The sequence below is a fragment of the Giraffa tippelskirchi genome, chromosome 12 (genome assembly GCF_054371585.1).
Source record: "Giraffa tippelskirchi isolate mGirTip1 chromosome 12, T2T-mGirTip1v1.2.pri, whole genome shotgun sequence".
NCBI lineage: Eukaryota > Metazoa > Chordata > Mammalia > Artiodactyla > Giraffidae > Giraffa > Giraffa tippelskirchi.
Genome location: NC_137286.1, coordinates 102270517 through 102292396, shown reverse-complemented (window position 1 = coordinate 102292396; position 21880 = coordinate 102270517). Strand labels below are relative to the sequence as shown.

Sequence of the window (21880 nt, the reverse complement as noted above, 5' to 3'; positions counted from 1 at the left end):
TGATCCACTGTTTATGCTGGTGTATTTTATTTTGGAAGTTGAGAAGAATTACCTGTATCTTATGTTTAGACTACAGCGACTTGTTTTTCTATCTTATCCATTGATTCAGGTCTGGTCCCTATTTTATTTCACAATCACTAAAAGGGCATTGATTTCGAGGCTTCTTTGGTGAAGTTTCCAGGTGTTTCAGAATTAGGCTATTTACTGCACCTTCCCACTTCCGAGAAAAACCCTATTCATCTCAGTTCCTGAATCAAAAAGGTCTCTACGAGTATCTGTAGGTGTAGACACACATTTACGATGAGAAAAACAGCATCTCTTTTTACCTCTTAACTCTAAGTGTGTAAATAGTTTTCCCTGTTCAAGGCAAGTTGCATGCATGCATGCTAAGTCACTTCAGTTGTGTCCAACTCTGTGTGACCCCATGGACTGTAGCCTGCCAGGCTTCTCTGCCCACAGGAGTCTCCAGGCAACAACACTGGAGCGGGTTGCCATGCCCTTCTCCGGGGGATCTTCCCCACCCAGGGATGGAACCCATATTGGGAAGTGGGTTCCTTACCACTAGCACCACCTGAGAAGCCCATCAAGGCAAGTTACTTCTCTCAAAATACTACCACTGAGTTTATTCAGGAATACAACTATCTCACACATATTCAGCAACAAACACTCCTGAGGGGGAAGGCTTTGCTCTTCTTCCTCCCAAGAATGTTCCCCTTTTAGAAAACTGCTGACACATTGCCTGGCTGCACTCACGAGCCTGCAGTTTCTAACGAAGCCACATGCTGCACAGTTCAGCCAGGACTCTGGCTGTTCACCACCTCCCTTGTGACTGGACAGGGCTCTTTGCAATGCTAGCAATGTCTCTTTGGTGGAAATCTCTCTCTGAAACTTCAACAAATACCAAATCACTAAGAATATATTGGTGGGGTCTCCACCACTCATTGTCAGAAGAGGGCTCACAAAGACCAAGGACCAGACAGGTTGGGTTCATTCAGATCAGAATGGAAGAGGCCGTGGAGGCTTCATGGGGAATGATGAGCTGGGAAAGCGGCGTCTGACTCAGGAACATGTGAAACAACCTGGACCTCTGAGTGCTGAGCATTTGTGGGAAGGAAGGGTGGAGCAGGCTGAATGTGATGGGAAGTCCGCTTCAGTTGAACACAAGTGGGTGGGGGAAAGTCGTCTTCAAAAGGAAGTATGGTGCATGGGGAGCTGCAGCCAGAGTATCTTAACTGAACCATTTGATATTTGGAAAGATGGAGAAGTCGAGTGGGTGAAGGAAGCCACTGTCCCGCAACCTCCCTCCAAGTGTACCTCCTGGGCCCAGCCCCATGATCGCAAGTGGGTGGCAGCTCGCATGCACACTAGTCCATTTCAGCCGTGGTCTTTGCGGTGGAGCTGTGGACAGAATGGAATATTTGAGAATGGCTTAACTGAAGATCTCAGTTCCACAGGGCTCGGTATATGAACTGATGTCCTCTGCCCACCCCAACGTACCATCCTTGGCATCATCTCTGCGGTGTCAGGGGATGCAGCCCAGCCTTGGACTCACCCACTAATAAACACCTTCAGCTACCTGCTGCTCATCTCTCATTCCCTGTCTGTGATCTTCTTATGTCTCCAGAAGGCGACCCTGCATTGCTGCCCCTTCTCTCTCTGACCTTTCTTCAAAGTCTTCTTCCTTTGAGCTGATAACATCGACTGGGGCAAATTCAAATTTCTGCACCTTTTGATGGACTAGCTGATTTTCCACACAGTGACAGACAAGGTTATTTATGCTTTCAGGAAACCTAAACATCTAGGTGGGAAAGGCCTGGTTTCCTGGAAGAGCACTTCTGGAAAGATCCTTGCCCCCTCCCTTCAGGAAATGAAATAAACTTTTTATCTAGGTACTTCCTGTTTCCTCAGTTTAAAGCACTCCCTCCCGTGGCCATACTCCTGTAAACTTCAAAGCTGGGCTTCTCTGCTTTTTCCTTTTAACTCTTTGTGGTTCGCTCTAACTGGGCATTTAGTTATCTTGAAGAACGGTCTGTGGCTGTTGAAAGAACACCACCATTAAATGCTATTCAACTGATTTCTGCTAATAGTCTTGCAGAAACATCTATTTCTTGCTAATAGATGTATCCAATTTGAACACACAGATTAGATTATTCCTGTGGTTTGTGGCTTCAGAGGAGAATGCATGCCTTGTTCAGATGTCCTTGTGAAATGAAAGGAATACAGTGGATGGTATTATCATTTCCAAATGTAGATATTTAGATTCATTGATTACAATCGGCAAAAACCATTATAAATTCACTTGCAAAATTATGATCATTTCTGTTTCTTTGTGGCCCACCTTCAGTTCTACATGTAGTCATTTGCCTGGAGAGGCACAAACAATGGTGATGTTTAAGTCTCAAGGTTAGGGAATCATTTCATAGGTACAAGTATTGTGTGTGTATGTGTGTTTTTTAAACTTCCTTTCATAAAGGTAATGATTCTTGGAGAGAACGTTTAAAGAAGCTACCCATCTTTCAAACCTCCTTATAAATAAATCTGGGCTTCCCAGGTGGCGGTAGTGGTAAGGAACCCACCTGCCAATGCAGGAGATGTGAGTTTGGTTCCTGGGTTGGGAGGATCCCCTGGAGAGGAAATGGCAACTCACTCCAGTATTCTTGCCTGGAGAATCCTGTGGACAGAGGAACCTGGTGGGCTACAGTCCATGGGGACACAAAGAGTCATATGCGCATGAAAGGACTGAGCTCACACGCATGCATAAATCTTTTAGAGACTGGAAGGATCTTAAGGAAAGGAGGCACAAGAAAGGTGAACTGTGTGAACTTGGGGCAAATAAGCTCCTCATAGAGCCTCATTTCCTTGTGAAAGAGGGGAACGGAAAACTACTTTACAAAGCAGTTTGAAGATCAAAATCCAGAAGATGATAAATGGGAAAGTGCTTCATAAAACTCCAGGGCACAGAACAAACGTCAGGCACTAGTGTGGTTTTGATGGAGACAGACAGGAGGAGGCTGCAGGAGAGGGGAATGAAGAGGGGCAAGGGGCGGGATAGACGTCTGGGTGGGTGAGCACCCACAGTGTCAAGAAAGGGGAGCAAGGAAGTGAGGAGGCTGAGACAGATGCATTTACTTCATGGCTCTGGGTGTCGAGTCAGTCAGAGGTGGTGATGAGAGGTGGCGTTTCCATGAAGACAGCGTGGGATTTTATGTCAGTAAAGCTGGCGCTGCCTGTTGACAATGTGAAGACTCTGGGGAAGTTTCTCAAGCCCTTATCCCTCAGTGTCTGGTCTGTAAATAGCAAATAATGATAAGTGTCAGCATTAAAAGGGGGAAAACAGAAAAATTGACTTTGTAAACCGTAAAGGGGTGTTGATCAGCAGTATTGACCAGCTCACTCTCTGAAGTGCCGCAGTGGTACCAATCCATGCCAGTAGCCATCAGACACTTAAGAATGTCTTTAAGGAAGCTGAAACATTAGGTTTATCAGATGTCAGCTCTTGAGTACCTGTCTTTTCAATATTCTCTGTGATGAAATGGAAGCACAGTTAAAGTGCTTCTGCTGTTATGATGGTTAAGTGCTTAAGAAAAAAACATTCATTCAGTTGAGATGTGAGCTCAGTAAGCCACTCCCTCCCCCCCAGAAAATTAGTTTTATTTATAGAATGAGTAACAGTCAAATTACTATTTTTCAGTCCTGAGTATTTGAATACCAGAATATTTCATATGTTTCCTCTAACGACACTGAAGTTTTACACACGGGACTGTATTCAATATCTTGTAATAACTTAGAATGGAAAAGAATCTGAAAGTGAAATATGTATATATATTACTATCTTTGTATCCCTGGAATAAATCTCATTTGATCATGGTGTATAATCTTTTAAATGTGCTGTTGAAGTTGTCTTATGTTTATTTTGTTGAGGATTTTGGAGTATTTATAAGGGATATTGAGCGGCAGTTTCTTTTGCTACAGTGTCTTTGTCTAATTTTATTATCAAGGTAAGGCTGCTAGTGTAAAATCAGTTAGGAAGTATTATTTCCTTTTCAATTTTTTTTGGAAGAGTTAGAGAAGGATTGGTGTCAAGTCTTCTTTAAATGTTTGAGAGAATTCTCCAGTGAGGCCGTTTGGTTGGTCCTGGGCCAGTGTGATTTTTTGATTATATAATGAAAGGTGTCTACATTGGAAAGATTTCCTATTACTAGTGAACCAAAATTTTTCAACTGACCAATGCATGATGCCATAAAATCATGCCTAAGTGTCATTCAAAGTGCAAGATATAGATCAGTGCATTTTAATGTAACAAGAATACTAAAAGACAAAAAAGGCAATTTGCACAAATATGTGTATCATAGCACAATTCATGGTAATGAAAAACTGGAGCGACCCAAGTAACTGATAAAATGATATACTGAGCCTGGCAGGCTACAGTCTGTGGAGGTCACAAAGAGTCAGACATGAGGGAGAACAGCACAGCAAAAAAAAAGTAACCACTGCAAGTGGTAAGCAAACAACAGTATGTTAGTACAATAAAACTCTGTGTAATCATTAATGTGGCAAGTGTACAGACTGTAGTCAGTAAAAATGAGCACACTCTATAGAGTGTAACTCATTGATTACAGCTGTATAAAAATTCAAGTTTCCATATTGACCAGAATTAGAAACATTTTAGTTGAGTAGATTTTTTTTTTTGGTGCAGTGGGTTATGTGTACATTAACATTTATAAATGATAGACAATCACTGAGAGAATATTCCGTTTCGGATACACACAGGCCAGGACGAGCCATTTTGATGTTGGTGGAGGCCTCTCTGGGTATCCCACCCCCTCTCTGGCCTCCCATCTCCTCACAGTCTGGTCAGAGGGAGAGGGAAGTAGGTAGAACAGGGCAGCCGTGGGGATACCACAGGCTAAGGCACTGACCCCGGGTCCATGAGGAGGACCAGAAGAAGGCGGGGTGCCAGCTGGGGATGCTTGGTTGACTTGGCAGTATGTCACACCTCATCAGGTCTCTCTGGTTATTCCTGGATTGGCAGAGCTGAGAGTTTTCAGTCCAACCCAACTAGATTAACCCAGTGCCTCTCTGTACCTACTTCATAAGGCCTCATGGGGCCCTTGTGGTGTTGAATAAGCCCATAAACAGCTCTCAGTCTGAAGAACAGAAGCAGACACCAGAGAGCCTCCATGGCATCCCTGGTGGATCAGAGGGAAAGAATCCTCCTGTAATGCAGGAGACACAGGAAATGCAGGTTCCATCCTTGGGTTGGGAAGATCCGCTGGAGGAGGGCATGACAACCCACTCCAGTATTCTTGCCTGGAGAATCCCACGGACAGAGGAGCCTGGAGGGCTTCTGTCCATGGGGTCTCAAAGAGTCGGACACGACTGAATATAAGCGTGAGGCAGTCTTCATCAGCCATGAAATGGATGAGCTGTGATGTTTTAGATAGTTGAAGATAAAATGATAAAAAAAAAACAAACCAATAACCTTACTGATTAATAAGTTGTCACGGTTTGGGCTGCTCTCTGGTGGCCTGACTCCTATGTTTCAGTAATTCATTCTGTCCCAGAGTGTCTTGGATTAAAGGACTGGGGATGCTCAGAAGGGAGGAAAAGTGACCAAAATAAAACAGCAACCATGCAAACAGGGTTGCGTAGTCATAAATCATATGACTTTTTGGAGGAAGATACAAATGGAAAGAATTCTTTTTCTGAAGGTAGACACTTAATTTTGTCTCCAAATTTTTGTTGTTGTTGTTGTTTTTCTGTAGCAAAAAAAAAAAAAAAATTTAGGGCCAAATTAAACTTTCCTCAAGTTCAGCTTTAGACCTTTTCCAATGCAAATAATAATAATAATAATAAATTAATTAATTAATAATAATAATGAGAAGAATGGTATGGTTTTACCTTTCTAGAAATCACTTTAAAATCTGGCTTAATAGAAGACAGCTGGGTTTTCATACCTGCTTTTTCATCCAGTCTGTTGTGATGTCACACATTGTGTAGCCTCTTGACAACTCTAGGTTCACTGGTGAGAGAATGAAAGGGAAAAAGGCAAGTAAAGTCGTATTATTTTGAAAATAATTTTGACCATCTCTATCCACTGAAAGGTTCTCGGGGATACTAAGGGAGACTGTTCTGAGACCCACTCTTAAGAGGGTCCTACTCTTTCTTAGACGGGAGGGGTCACACCCTACCATCCTCAAACCTTGGGGAACTTGAGAGACCTGTTCTTTCTTTCCTGGATCAAGAGTAAACACAAGTTTCCAAGACTCAGAGCCACGATTACTTTCTGAGAGGAGGGTGAGAAAAATACTTCTCATCATTTTTTCACGAGACATCAGCAGAAATCACTCCTGCAAATTTCTCAGTCAGATTAACCGGCTACGAAGGGAGCGCAGGTGTTGTTGGGTGAGGGTGGACGAGGAAAGGTTTGGAAGGAACAGTACAGAGAGGAAGGGGGGTGGGCAAAGAGCAGAGCCTCCCCATCCCCAGGAGAGCTCAGGACACGCCCAGTCCCCATTAAGTCTGGACACTGTTGCATTCCACCCTGGTCTTCTCCAGGCTTCCCCGGTGGCTCAGTGGTAAAGAATTTGCCTGCTAAAGCATAAGATGTAAGAGATGCAGTTTTGAATCCTGGGTTGGGAAGATCCCCTGGAGGAGAGCATGGCAACCGACTCCAGTATTCTTGCCTGGGAAATCCCCTGGACAGAGGAGCCTGGTAGGCTACAGTCCATGAAGAATCAAGACACAACTGAACACACACACACGATGGTTTTCTCTCTGCCTAAACTTTTCCTGAAATTTCTCCTTCACACCCACTATGGGGGCAGATACTAGGATCTCACTGGCCTCTCTCCTTTATCCTATTTCCCTCTCACCAGACTAGCATCCCTTGCTATCCAGTTGAAATCTTCCTAGCGGTGTGGCCTTGAGCAAGTTCTTAACCTCTGTAAACACCACTTTCCTGGTCTGTAAGTGGGGGATTATAGTAGAACCTACCCCAGAAGTTTGTGCAGTCACATAAGAAAATGCATGCAAGTCATTTAGCACAGTCATCATCTGGTCTGGCATACAACAGACATCCCCTTCACATTAGCCATTATTAATAAGCATCTCTGGGAAGGACTCTGAGAGGTGGAAGAGCCAGCTGACTTTTTGTAACACAGGGCCTTACTCCACACCCGCTGTCTAGTTTATTAAAGGCCTCAGACGCAGTAATAGTTCAAATTCTCTTTATATCTTGTCTGGAAGTCTGTGAGCATCTTCTTGTGCGTACGTCTTCAGTATCCATCTCAGTTTCTTCATCACCAGACATTGGCCACAATAATCCTATCAGTACAGCTCCTCTCTTTCTTGCTGTTTCTGCTCATCTCTTTTAAAACCAGGACCAGCCTTAGCCCACATGAGATTCATCATGGATCACAAACACAGCACGTACAGAAATGCAGAGCCATTTCTCCATGGACCATGTCCACTCAGCTGCTTGCTTCTCCCCCCGGCTTATTGGGCTGGCCGGGGAGGGGCGTGATGAACTCTACAGCAGCTGCAGTCCCTCCGTGGGGCTCCACTCTCCAGACAGACAGAGCTGAACCATCCACTGCATCACAAAGTCCTTGCCGTCCTTTGCCCGGCTGCTCAATTCGGAGGCTAATTTGGCAGGAAACCGGACTTGCATTGAGATAACAGAAGAGGGTGAGGAGCAGAAAACGCACAAGGAAACAAATCAGAAAAGAGCCTGGAGGCCAGGTGTGCTAGAGAGAGATTTTGGTCAATAGCAACAGAAACTGACTTGAGCAAAAGGCAAAAGGAGTTTACTGGGAAGATTCAGGTACTCACAGGATTGAGTATTATTTTTGTCCCTTTTATAATAATTATACATCAGACACTATTAGAGAATCATGTTGTGAGGCTTATGGTCACACGGAAAATTTTACGTTTTTCCAAAAGTTATCTATGGGGTAAGATCCATTGGGTTATTTAGTCATGATAAGTTCTGAAAAAACAGTTGATATGTGAGCATAGGCACTCAGTGAGTAAGTCTAAGATCTTCCTTTCAAGAGGAATAAGCAATCACAATTTGCAATTTAATTAGAAAAACACAATTAAAGGAATAAGAGTATCTCTTCTCCTGCTAAATATTAAAGTTCACTGCAAAGAAAAACCTCATGTGAGATGGTAGCTGTGGCTAATTAGCTACAGTACATGGGCTGGAACAACTGTCAGCTCAGGGCTAGACAATGAACTCCACAGGGGCCAGAGATCAATGTTTATTTAGGAAACTGATGCTTAGATTCACATGACTCGGAATATGCCTGTCTATTACAGTATTTCACAACACGCTGTACACTCCCTTATCTTTTCTCTTGACATTCAATAGCTCAGAAACACCATACTCTTGGGCTTATTAATAAACAATGATTGATACGTTGACCCCAAACGGCATTCAAGACAAAGCTGACTGGTCTCTGCAAACAAAATGAGTCAATTCCAAGGCCACTAAGTCTATCTTCCTGACCCTAGGGTGGAATGAAAAGGTCAGGTGGCAGACCCCATGTCTGGGACAGCGTGATCTCAGAAAAAGCACAAGGATAAACTTGAGTCTTGCCTGATTTCTGGTCTTTCAGATTAGGCTCTGCCACGGGGAGCTACGTGACTTTGGAATCTTGTGTTAGAGTCTCTGCGTCTCTGGGCTTTCTTCATTTCACCTGTAGAAGGAGCGAAGCTGTCACTCCCCAAGGATGTGGTAAGGGTATCATAGATTAGGCGATGGGAAGACAATGGTTCTATTCAGAGCCAGCATTCTGTTTTCAGAGCAAGTCTGCATACAAGGGATCTTCTTTCCCCTCCACTGAGCTGAGGACACGCCCACAGGCCTTGCCCTGGTTATTCCTTGGTCTTTACTTCTGTCCCATCAGAGGGTCATCTCCACATTCCAGTGTGAGGCACCATTTCAGAAGCTGGGGGTACAGTCATGGACCAAAATCTCCCCACAATTCCTGCTCCCACGGGCACTCTAGTAAGTGCAGATTAATTCATATTAGACATCAGGTATTGGTGACAAGTGCTGGGAGGAAAAATTAAAGCTCATTAAAGGGTCAGGCCTCACCTTGGAGGGGAATGCTGTTTTGGCCGGGGAAGGACTCCCTGAAAAGGTGACTGCTGAGCAGAGTTCTGAGTGAATGGAGGAGGGTCCCCCACAGTTTCTGAGAATCCAGGGGAGCGGACTTGAGGCGCTTTTGGATAAGGGGCCCATCTTTTCATTCTGCACTGGCCCTGATGCTCCTCTGCTTGGGGAGAGTGCCGTCCGCCTTGGTCACGGCCCTGGGCGTCCCCTCCTGGGGAGCCTGATTTTAAAACCTGGCAGAGACTCTCGCTGCTTTTCCGTGGGGCCTGTTGCCCTCTGCTGGGCAGACCAGGCATTAGTAGCCCAGCCTCAGCATCTGTGAAGAGAGCGTTCCCAAACCATGAAATTTCGAGATGTAATTTGAGGCAATGGTTGAATCGGCAACGTTCTTCCTCTGGGCTCTGAAGGTTCTTGCAGGTCTGAGGACCCAATTTCCAAGTGAATTTCCTCGTAGGTAGATGGGTTTCACTTCAAAACCAGCAATCACAAACCTTAGTATCCATATCTAAGATGTTAAGTGCAGCAGAAACACAACATTTGGGACAGTTGGTGATACTGTTCTATTGGATCATCATGTAATACTGCTTACTGAGTGTGAAATGTTCTTTAAAATCAAAAAATTATTGGGAGGGACCTACACTTTAATGGTATCTTTGTGCAGGATTTTAAGAACCAGTTACTCCAGTAACTGGTAAATTACTCCAGTTTCCAAGTACCGTGTAGCTGGTGGTTTTTCGTTTTATTGGACATAGTGGGAGATGCCTAGAGATTTGTTTAATGATTGTAAGACATCAAGAAGTGAACATTTAACCATTAAATCGCTGCCTTTAAGGTAGCCTCTCTTTTTGGCCCTCCTGGTACCAAAACCATGGGGGAAAAGTCATCAAAATTGGACCTCTGCTGTCTTTACCTATTCTACCATGTGTGTGTGTCTGTGTGTGTCTGTGTGTGTCTGTGTGTCCATGCGGTGTATGAGAGCATCAGTGAAGGATGCAAGATGAGCTTCCTCTGTGTGCAAGAATGGAGGAAGCTGTGTGCAATGAGTACAACTGAGGTTCCTGTCTAGATTCCACCGCAGGCTAAGCATGGTGCTACCTGCTTCATCTGCCTCATCTCACTGAAATTTCACAGCAGCTTTGCAAGAGAGGTATTCTACATCCCACAGAAAACTGAGCAATCAGTGAACTTAAATAACTCGCCCAAGGTTGTTAATCTAGTAACTGACAGTTTGGACTCAACACTCCAACCGCCTGACCCCAAAGCCCCACATCCTTCCATGTGCAGTGTGGCTGCCTGCTGAGAACCCCTCAACCTGATCAGTTTGGTTCAGCACTGAAGTCCTAAGGACTTAGACTGCGCAGTGTGGTGGTACGTTACAGTCTGTAGAGCAGATTGCAGTCCCAGGTCATGGAAGTGAGCAGTTTTAAGCTGGATATTAAGGGGAAGAGCTGGACTTGGACCCTAAGTCCTCCTACCCCTAGCTCAGTGCTCTTGCCAGCATATCACAGTGCTAGCGTCACTTAGTTACAGAAACTGGAGATAATTTTATTTATGGCTGTGTTGGGCTTCCCTGATAGCTCAGTTGGTAAAGAATCCTCCTGCAATGCAGGAGACCCCTGTTCAATTCCTGGGTGGGGAAGATCTGTTGGAGAAGGGATAGGCTATCCACTCCAGTATTCTTGGGCTTCCCTTGTGGCTCAGCTGGTAAAGAACTCCACCTGCAATGCAGGAGACCTGGGTTTGATTCCTGGGTTGGGAAGATCCCCTGGAGAAGGGAAAGGCTACCCACTCCGGTATTCTAGCCTGGAGAATTCCATGGTATAGTCCATGGCGTCGCAAAGAGTTGGACACAACTGAGCGACTTTCACTTTCACAGCTATGTCGGGTCTTCATTGCTGCGGGAAAGCTTTCTCAGATGCAGCGAGTGGGGCCTAGTTTCCAGTAGCGGTGCATGGGACTTCTCCTTGTGGTATTTTCTCTCGTTGCAGAGCACAGGCCCTGTACTTGTGGCACACTGGCTTAGCTGTCCCGAGGCATGTGGAATCTTCCCAGACCGGGGACTGAACCCATGTCCCCTGCATTGGCAAGTGGATTCTCAACCGCTGGACCACCAGGGCAGTCCTGGGATAATTTTTTAAATCTCCACTTTCATATCTCCTGGGGCACTCCAGTAACTACCTAGAGTGAGAGATGTAAAAGAATGATGTGGCATAAGAGTTTAAATGAATTATGTATTGATCGCAGTCTGACAGAAAGGAAAGAGAAAGGAAGCTTGCCCACTGTCACTTTAAATATCAGCCAGTGCAAACTTCCAATCAATTGATCAACCAACTAATAGGTACAGAGCATTTTCTCTGAGCCAAGTACCAAGATGGGGGCTAGCCAAAGAGAAATGAGTAATTGCCAACGGGAGACTCGCAGTCAAGTGGGTAGCCAAACATGTAAACAAAAGCACACTGCAATGCAAGTTCTAGAACACACTGTCATGGGACTTACAGGGAGAAGAGCAGCAACCGCTCCCCCTCACCCCCAGAGAATCAAGGAAGGGTCCACGGAGACCCACCTCCACTCACGGCAGGATACCTTCAACAGAGTGATGCTGTTCCACGCTCACTCTGCCATTATGCCTCCTTCATTTACAACTAGTACGGATAAGAGAATCGTAAGACAATCTAGGAACTGGAAATCGTAAAAAATTTTGGGAGCAATTAAGCTATTTTGATTAATAAGGAACAGAGATGTGGATTACTAGAAGACTGTGGTAGATCTGAATTTTCTAGAGGATTGGACAACAAATGAAAGTGTAATTTTAGCTTGGTTAACCACAAAGTAATTAGGATCGTTAAATTGGTGTGCTAATTTAATTGAAAATTTAAGGCAAAAACAAACATGCTAGCTAAAAGGGTGGCTATTACATAATCTTAATGAGTTTTAAATGTAAACATTTTTCCAGTTAGAATTGGGATTAATTTTTAGAGCTCCCAGATATATCACACTGGACTCAGGGATAAAATAAGAGGATCTAGGAACGATTAATATACCACTGTTATATTTTCCAATATTATATTTAAACATATGATAAAGAAAAAGGAAAGAAATTGGATACTACACTTTGAAAGTTTTAGAAAAACAGAAAATAGAATTGATTATTTATTAAGTCTCAGAATTGGGGAGACTGTTAAGGTTTAAAAGTAGTAGAAGAGTAAGAGGAAAAAAATGTGTACAAACTTAAAAATGAAAATTTCCCTATGTAAAATTAAGAAACCATCAAAATACAAGACAAACTCTAGTATGGGGGGCTAGTTACAGAATAAACTAATAATTATAAAACTGTCTTAAATATTAATTAAGTATTAAATTATATAAACTGATAAATTACAGAAAATGATAAATTCTCTAACACCTTGATAGATAAATATTGGGTTGGCTAAAAAGTTCATTTGGGTTTTTTCATAAGCTGTCACAGAAAAATCCAAACAAACTTTCTGGCACCTAATATTATAGATGTGTTAGTCAGCTCTTAACTACAGTATTAGTGCATAACAAATCACCTTAAAATTCTCTGGCTTATAACAACAGCTTTTATTCTCATACAAGTCTGCCGGTGACTCTGATTTGGCTGACTTAGGCTGGACTTGAGCTGGGTGACTCTGCTTCTGGTTGCAAGTTCATTGGGCTTGGCTCTGGAATGCAGTGTGGGTCCAGGTCTCTCCCAAGTGAGACCAGTACCCACTCATCACTCTAAGGCCAGTGATTACTCAGGGCTGGTTATCAAGATGATAGCACTAGGGCAAGAGATAAGCCCGTCTGAACAAGCATAAGTAAGGCCTTTAGCTTGTGTCATGTCTGCTAACATTCTGTTGGTCAAGCCCTATCGCTGGGGTAGGGAATGGTACTCCATCCACAGTTGAGGGAGAAGCTGAATTAATATAAATGATCACAGTGGGAAAGAAAAATAAACTGGCAAACTATAGTACAGGAAACCCACAATTAATAGACACATGGAAAGATGAGCAACTCCATTAGCGATATAAAACATGGAAATGAAGACTGCATTGAGGGAGTAATCACAACTTATTTATAAAGAAAGTGTTAAAATCACCTGTTTTATTTTGTTTTATAACTTAAGTACACATTACATATGTTCTTCTATGTTTTCCAATATTATATTTAAACATATGATAAAGAAAAAGGAGAGAAATTAGATACTATATTTATCAAATTTGCAAACATTTTAAGGGCGATTAAAAGAAATGTGAAATAGCTTTTCTTGTGCATTGATGATAGGAGTATAAATTGGTCAATATCCACTGTTCTCCAGAGAAACACTTTTCTGAGATCCTAGGTAAAATGGTAGGGGAGTCTCCTTTTTGCTGAAAAGCCTCTTGCAAGGTCTTTGGTGATTAGGCTTTCAGACACTACAGCTTAAGATAAAATTAAGGGATCTGGGAGGTTAGGAAAACTGATTTGAATATATCAGATTTCGCTAAATCGTGTCCGACACTTTTGTGATCCCATGAACTGTAGCCCACAAAATTCCTCTGTCCATGGGTTTTCCCAGGCAAGAATACTGGAGTGGGCTGCCATTTCCTCCTCCAGGGGATCTTCCCAACTCAGGGATCGAACCCACCTTTCCTGCATTGGCAGGCAGATTCACCTACCCCTGAGCCACCAGGGAAGCTCACTTGTATGCCATAGATTGTGTTAAAATGTATGCATACACTTTTCAATAGGCTTTGCCATAATATCTGAAGCTTGTAAGTGTACTCACCATAAGTACACAAAGCAAGCCATGGGAAGCAAAATATATGTCTTTCGATATACAGTATTTTAGTTATCGCCCTAAATTAACGTCACGTTCTCAAGAGAGTTCTAAATTCCTAAATATATTAGAAATTCAAGTAACATCAGAAGGATGGCAGCCATTTTTATTCTACCCATGTTTCTGCCACGCCATATACAATTGCCTGGGGAATTTATCTTACGTTTAGGGACATAAATTATGACTTTTGTACCATTTGAGCAGCCTCATATTGGAGGAAAGACTGACTTTTAGGGCAAACATGAAAAGAGAGAGCGCATATTTGAGGCAAAACCCAGTTTGTGCCAGGGTCTTTTAACTACAGTATTCTAAACTATGGGGCTTCCCTGGTGGCTTAGCTGGTAAAGATTCCGCCTGCAACGTGGGAGACTGGGGTTCAATCCTTGGGTTGGGAAGATTCCCTGGAGGAGGGAACGGCTACAGATTTCAAGAGAAAAAGGGTCTAAACTCTTGGACATTAGAGCCATTTTTCAAGAACAGGAACCAACCGTGTCATCTACACTGGAGGTGTTGTTGATGGTATTGAAGAACTTCAGCCAATGTCCAGTGAACATGCTGAGGAGAGAGAGATGGACAGGTAAGTCCAGCTCCTGGAGACTGTCAGAAGCCTGAGGGGTTTTGCCTTTGGGCCTCCCATCTTCCAGCCCGGCTCTCTCTGCGCTGGAGAAAGGCTTTCACATTCCTGGGGGCCAGGCTGGTGGGCCCAGAGCAGCAGTAGAGGGATAAGGAATAGCTGGGAGTCCAGAGCCCCTCGTGCAGAGCCCAGGGCTTAGGAGAGACAGGCTTTAAGGCTGTGTGTGGGCACTTGCCTGGGAGCTGAGCAGTGTGTGCGGAGGCGTGGTCCCTATCAATGGATGGGGAACGTTCACATGCATCACTGGAGCCTTTACACAGGGCAGGTCCCAAAGCCTGCAGCCTCCAGCCACTTGACCAGGGAAGGAGGCACAAAGGAGCCCTCTGGTCCTTGAGGCAGTGGCTGCTCTCGTTATGAAAACCATCTTTGGCTTCCTATACTATTTTGATTGTGGGTTCCATTTCTAAAAAATTGTGGTAAAATAAAATTTGTCATCTTCATCATTTTAAGTGTGCCATTCTGTGGCACGTGCTCCCATTGTTGTGAACCATCACCACCCTCCCTCTCCAGAGCTCTTTGCATCTTGCACAACTGAAACTCTGTCCCTATCAAACAACTTCTCATCTCCCCTTCCTCCAGCCCCTGGCGAACATTTCACTTCCTGTTTCGAATCTGACTGCTCTAGGGACCTCATATAAGTGAACTCTTATAGTTTGTCCTTTGGTGTCTGGCTTATTTTACTTAGCATATTGTCCTCAAGGTTTGTCCGTATTGTTGCATTTTTTTAAACATTTAATTTCTATTTTATATCAGAGTAAGCTGATTTGCAATACTGCGTTAGTTTCAGGTGAACAGCAGAGTGACTCATTTATACATATACACATAACCACTCTTTTTCAGATTCTTTTCCCATATAGATTATTATAGAATATTGAGTAGAGCTTCCTGTGCTGTACAGTTGGTCCTTGCTGATCATCTATTTCATATATAGCACTGTGCATCCAGGTTGTTAACATTTATCAGAATTTCCTTTCTTTTTAAAACTGTAAAATATTCCATTATATGTACATACCACATTTTTCATATGTGCATACCACATTGTTTATGCATTTATCTGTCATTGGGATACTTGGGTTGTTTCCACCTTTTTGTTATTGTGAATACTGTTCAGGGGTATAGAAATATCTCTGAGTCTCTTTCAATTCTTTGGGTATATATCTAGGAGTAGAATTGCTAAATCATATTGCAATTCTATTTTTTTTCAAGGAACTGCCATACTGTTTTCTGTAACACTGTCTCACTTTAATGACCACCAACAATGCACAGTTCAGTTCAGTTCAGTCGCTCAGTTGCGTCCAACTCTTTGCGACCCCATGAATCGCAGCACACCAGGCCTCCCTGTCCATCACCAACTCCCGGAGTCCACCCAAACCCATGTCCATCGAGTTGGTGATGCCATCCAACCATCTCATCCTCTGTCGTCCCCTTCTCCTCCTGCCCCCAATCCTTCCCAGCATTAGGGTCTTTTCCAATGAGTCAACTCTTCGCATGAGGTGGCCAAAGGATTAGAGTTTCAGCTTCAACACCAGTCCTTCCAATGAACACCCAGGACTGATCTCATTTAGGATGGACTGGTTGGATCTCCTTGCAGCCCAAGCGACTCTCAAGAGTCTTCTCCAACAATGCACAAGGACTCCAGTTTTTCCGCATCTCTGCCCCAGTTACATGTTAGGAGACAAGGCACACCACCGTGACACATCTACTTCATTTCAAAAACTGCCATCATAGCTGGTTTGTCTTTTCCCTCCTTCTCTCAAACATTTATCTCACATCAGTTTTTTCCTATTAAAAGCCCAGTTGGTTTAGTTTTGGCTTGGGGCTTGGGTGCACAGAGCGGCCAGGACACCAGGAATAAGCCTTATCATTTATAATTATCATAAATTATCATACATTATATTGTTGGGGCATTTTGCTGCTTGTAAAATGCTTTTACATTTGTTACCACTTTGATTCTGTCCTATAAAGTCAGTAAAGCATTTGTTATCATCCCCCCCAAAGATGGACACATTGGGGCTCTTAGAAGCTCAGTGTCCTGATTAGGTTATGTGGCCAGTGGTACACCTTCTGATTTATGATACATTTCCTGCTTTTCTCATCATTCTGTGAGATTTCTCTTTCCACTCGACAGGCACAGAGATCAGTGTGATTATTCTCTTTCCAGGTGTAGGAAGGAAACAAGAAGCAAGTAACTTCCGACTCAAACACTTAACGCTGCTGTAAAATATGCAGTTAGCGTCTGTATTGGGCTCTGCATGTGGTTCTCTCTAAATTCTCTTGGTCCCACCATTGGCTCCAGCCGCTGCTGCAGCAACCAAGTCCAAGAGACTTAGACCAGTTTCTCTTCTGTAGAACCAGAGAGCACTTCAGCTTGATTCTGCCCTGGAATTCCCTGAAGAAACATCTGACTTCATGGTGTGGGATACCTGTGGGAACTTCTCACCATTCACACCTATGCACTCTGGAAGAGGGGTGGAGTTACAACTCATGGTATTACCTTTGATCATTTGGAAATGGAAGTAAGTGGATAAAGAGATTAATGTCTCCCAGAAGGATATTTCTGAGATGCATTCCATAAAAGGTCCTTCCAAAAGAGCTGACAGAGGAGGCAAGGGGAAAGAGAGACAGGGAGCGAAAGAGAGACAGAGACTGGACCAAAGAGAGTAAGGTCTTAAATAAGAAAAACAGACTGAGACACATAGAATAGAATAAGAAAATATAATATGTATGTGACTGGAATTCTGAAGGATAGAATGGGGAAAATCAGTATTAGAAGATAGTGTTGGAGAATTTTCTAAAATTGATAAAAGATAGAAATTCTTAGATGCAGGAAGCACAATAAATCACAGAAAAGAGAAATAAAATGAAATCCACACCTTGACATAAAGAAGTAAACTGAAAAACAACAAAGATGATAGGAAGATGGTAAAAGCAGACAGAAGAGATGGGTCACTCCCAAAGGAATAGCAACAAAACTGGCAGCTGACTTCACAGCAGCAGCAATGGAAACCCAAAGAGAAAGTGACTGTTAACCTAGAATTGTGGATGTGGGTTAACTATCTTGTGAAGGTGGAAATGAAATAAAGACACATTTAGGGCTTCCCTGTGGCTCAGACGGTAAAGAATGCAGGCCAGGTTCGTTTCCTGGGTCTGAAAGATCCCCTGGAGAAGGGAATGGCAATCCACTCCAGTATTCTTGCCTAGAGAATTCTATTGACAGAGGAGCCTGGTGGGCTACAGCCCATGGGGCCGCAAAGAGTCGGACACAAATGAGCGACTACACTTTTTCTTCTTTAGGGAGCCAAACTGCGAGAGTATTTATCACCAAAAGGCGTTCACAACGAATTTTTGATGATGTATTCCAGAAAAAAGGAAACTGATCCCAGAAGATGTGAGAGTCAAAAATGAAGAATAAGCAAACACTGACTGTAAAATAATAATAACACTTCAAATTTGCAGAGGAAAAAATTCAACTAAAATATTGCATGATGTCATGTAAGATGGAGAAAGGATAATTGAAGAGTTCAAAAGCCCTTTATTGTTCAAGAGAAGCACAGAGATATAAAAATTTAGAATTTCCAGTTACCTATTCATATTATAAGCTTAAGAATACTTACTGGAAGAAAAAAATAGAATGTATAATTCTTTTAACAGGAAATATAAAACCATGGAAAATTTCCCTTAATCAATCTAAGGGAAGCAGAAAAGATACTAAAAAAAGAAGACCAGTAGAAAGTTCACAATTAAATAGCAGAAGTTCAGTTCAGTTCAGTTCAGTTGCTCAGTCATGTCTGACTCTTTGCGACCCCATGGACTGCAGCATGCCAGGCCTCCCTATCCATCACCAACTCCCGGAGTTTACTCAAACTCATGTCCATTGAGTCGGTGATGTCATCCAACCATCTCATCCTCTGTCGTCCCCTTCTCCTCCTGTCTTCTATCCTTCCCAGCATCAGGGTCTTTTCCAATGAGTCGGTTCTTTGCATCAAGTGGCCAAAGTATTGGAGTTTCAGCTTCAGCATCAGTCCTTCCAATGAATATTCAGGACTGATCTCCTTTAGGATAGACTGGTTGGATCTCCTTGTAGTTCAAGGGACTCTTAAGAGTCTTCTCTAACACCACAGTTCAAAAGCATCAATTCTTTGGTGCTCAGCTTTCTTTATAAAAATAATGGTTATAATTACACACTAGTTATTTAGTAATTAAATGAAGCATATTTACAAATGAAAAGATGGAGGTTGTCAGATTGAATATAAATAACCAGATGTTGCAAACTTACAGACTGGGGGCAGTTCTGAGAAAGCCTCAGCAGGATGAAGAGGAGTTCCGGAACTAAGGCTGCCCTGGAGAGGGGCCTGCATGAGGCAGAAATGGCCCAGCCCCAGTGCTCCCACCATGGAGGAACCACTGGGGTGAGGCGTGACCCAGGGGTGAGTACCACCATGGATCTGAAGATGTGACGTCATCAGTTACTCTCAAAATGCGAGAAGCACATGTCTGTGGCCACCACAGAGAGAGGTGTCTTGACATTTAAAAGAGAGGCCCTGGGCCAGCTTTGAAGGTTTTGCTGAGCAAGGATTCTGCTACTTTCAGCCGAGATTTAGGGAGAGGAGAGAGTGATCAGAGAGAAGGTTGGTAGCAAGAATTATAGGGTGCTCTGAGGGAGAGGGGGCATACCAATCACTTCATGCAAAGAAAGGGGTCCGGAGAACTACCTGGGAAGGTTGGCAGGGATCAGCTGGGGTTTGGGGACATGTATGAACTCAGAAAGTCCTGAATCCTACATGGTAAGCTTCAAAGAGCGAGGCTGGTCAAAGCTGCCTGTGACCAGGGAACGAGGAGGGTGTGCAGCTGTGGCCATGACCTGAATGGACAGGGTAGAAGGAGGCTGGGTCCACCTGCTCAGACATGTGACGCCTGCAGAGATGCACGATCAGTGAGAAGCTCACCTGGAAGCCAGGACCAGGACAGGCTCCCCACCAAGCCATCCTGGAGCAGCCAGTCTGCACATAGCCAGCAGAAGAGGTAGAACAAAGAAGAAAATGGCCTTTCCCTTCCCCAGGCAAGCTTGTGAGCTTTGGGCCCACTGGGAGCTAGTGGCTGGCAGGAGAGGAGAGAGGCAGGCAGGCTTAGGCGCAGTGAGACCACAGTTTTGACTTGGATTGTACTGGACTTTTTAATATCAGAGAATCAGACTGTTTATTAACAGCTGAAAGTGACAGGAAAAGCTATGAAGTCTGCCCTAGATTCTTCCTGAGGAGACAGGAGATCTGTTAGAATAATTTTAAAAGACAGTGGTGTGGAAAAAGGTACTGTACCATTTCGTGATTTCCCTTCACTAAGTAGTCCAGCAGTGTTTCAAATATTAACTGGTGTGAAATACTGCTTAATGTGGTAGTTAGGACAAAGACCCCCTACCTCTTAAAAGTTGAAAGTTAAAGTGTTAGTCGCTCAGTCCTGTTCGATTCTTTGTGATCCCATGGACTGTAGCCTGCCAGGCTCCTCCATCCATGGAATTCTCCAGGCAAGAATACTGAAGTGGGTGCCATTCTGTTCTCCAGGGGATCTTCTTGACCCAGGGATCGAACCCAGGTCTCCTCCATTGCAGGCAGATTCTTTACCAACTGAGCCACCAAGAAAACACCTCTAATTAGAGCGCGGACCAACGCCCACATTTCATTTTTATAAGGGCAAGTGCTTATCCCACTGACGTTTGAACCCGAGGCAGCGGAAGTCCTCTAACCTGGCTCCCCTCTTGAAGCCTGCCACGTACACTGCTTAGGGGAGCCGGGAGCACTTTTTCGAGAAATAAATTAACATATTTATTCCTGAGAGGCTCTCCAGCACCGCTCGACCAGTGTTAGCCACACTAGGTGTTTATTAGACACAGAGAAACCAGATTCTCGAAAGAAACGCCTGCCTTTTCCGCAAACCTTTCCAGAGGTCAACTTGGGGCCCCTCCTGAATCAGGAGTCCCAGTGCCTTCCACGTTCTTGGTGCTGGGCCCTAATTCCTGCTGCAGCTCATACTGGAAGCTGTCCCCAGGGGAAAAGAGCAGACCCCACTCCTCGAAGCCCCCTGCTCCCGGGGGCGCCGGGACGTCGAGGAGCCGCGGCGGCGCGGAGCCGGAGAGGGACGGCGCGCGCACGGCGGCCCCGGGGCCGGCAGAGGGCGCTGCGGCCTCCCCGGCAGGGCTGCGGGGCTGCGGGGCGCGGGTCCTGGCGTGTGCGTCTCGGGGAGGCCCGGACGGGGAGCGCGCCTCTCCGCCCGCCAGCCCGCGCGGTCCCCGCCGCCCGCACCTCTTCGGCCAGGCGCGCGGGGTGCACGGCGCGCTCCGAGGCCCGCGCTTCGCCGCTCCCCTCTCCCACCCCGCCCCGCCGCTTCTCTTTGTCCGGGCAAGGCGGCCAGAGGGGCAGCCGCTGCATCCGTGAGGGGGCTTCGGCCTCCGGGTCCGCGCTGCCCGACTCCCCCGCGCTCCGAGCCTGGGCGGTGCCGGCGCGGGGTGAGCGCGGGGCGCGAGCGGGCGTGGGCGGGCGGCGGCGGGGACCGCGCGCGGGGGCGCTCCTGCCTCCTCCGCCCGCGCCGCCGCCGCCGGCTTTTCCCCGCAAGTTAGTGGCCCCCCCACCCCCGTCTGCGGACCTGCGCGGCCGCTCGGCCGGGTCTAGACCTGTCGCCAAAGAGGAAAACTCGAGCTGGAGGCGGAGGAGGCGTGCGGGAAGCTGGTCCGCGATGAGCGTCTCCATCAGGGCAGCGTGGCTTCCTGGACACCTCCCGAGGCTGTTTCCCACCCAGGTGAGCGGAACCTCCTCTGCCGCGTCCGGCTGGGTCTGGCCGGGCCCCGGGGCTGGCGCTCTCGGACCCTGCGCGGAGCCTGGAAGCGCCCGCCGCGGGGGCGCTGGGCGGAGCGGGGTTGATTTGGGTTTTTACTGCCATCCGAGCGCTTGTTCTCTCCTGCCTGCATCACCTGCTCCGGCTGAGGGTTTTTGCAGCTCCTCTGGCACCTTCGCGTGCTGTCAGGTTAAACATCCTCTGTTTTCGAAGGGCTGGTAGGTTGGTTCAACCGAATCCCTACCTCTCCATCCCCCACCTCCCCCCACCCCAACAACACCCCCAGCTTTGGATAATTTGTTCTGTGTCTTCGTCTTAATTTAGTATGAATGTGTTATTTCCTTTGAGCTGTGTAATGGTAAAGCAGCGAAGCGGTTTGCTACATCCATTTTTTTTTTCTTTTTTTTCATTCTGAGCCTGTGCACAGAAGGAATTTCAGGCGCACAAGTGATGTTACTACCATTCTATTTTAAATACA

The 21880-nt window shown here is 45.2% G+C and overlaps 1 protein-coding gene and 1 long non-coding RNA gene across 2 annotated transcripts in view; one reads left to right on the top strand and one right to left on the bottom strand.

Moving 5' to 3' along the window:
* Nucleotides 1-977: 977 nt before the first annotated feature.
* On the bottom strand, nucleotides 978-21372 carry LOC145529281 (uncharacterized). Its single transcript, XR_014071085.1, has 3 exons — nucleotides 21242-21372; nucleotides 5958-6022; nucleotides 978-1398 (listed from the first exon to the last, which is right to left on the bottom strand). It is a non-coding gene; the product is annotated as an uncharacterized LOC145529281 (long non-coding RNA).
* MTUS2 (microtubule associated scaffold protein 2) overlaps nucleotides 21074-21880 on the top strand; it is a 369436-nt gene continuing 368629 nt past the window's right edge. The window contains exon 1 of the mRNA XM_081549337.1: nucleotides 21074-21366. The gene's annotated coding sequence lies outside the window, so the exon portion shown is untranslated. The remainder of the gene's footprint in view (nucleotides 21367-21880) is intronic.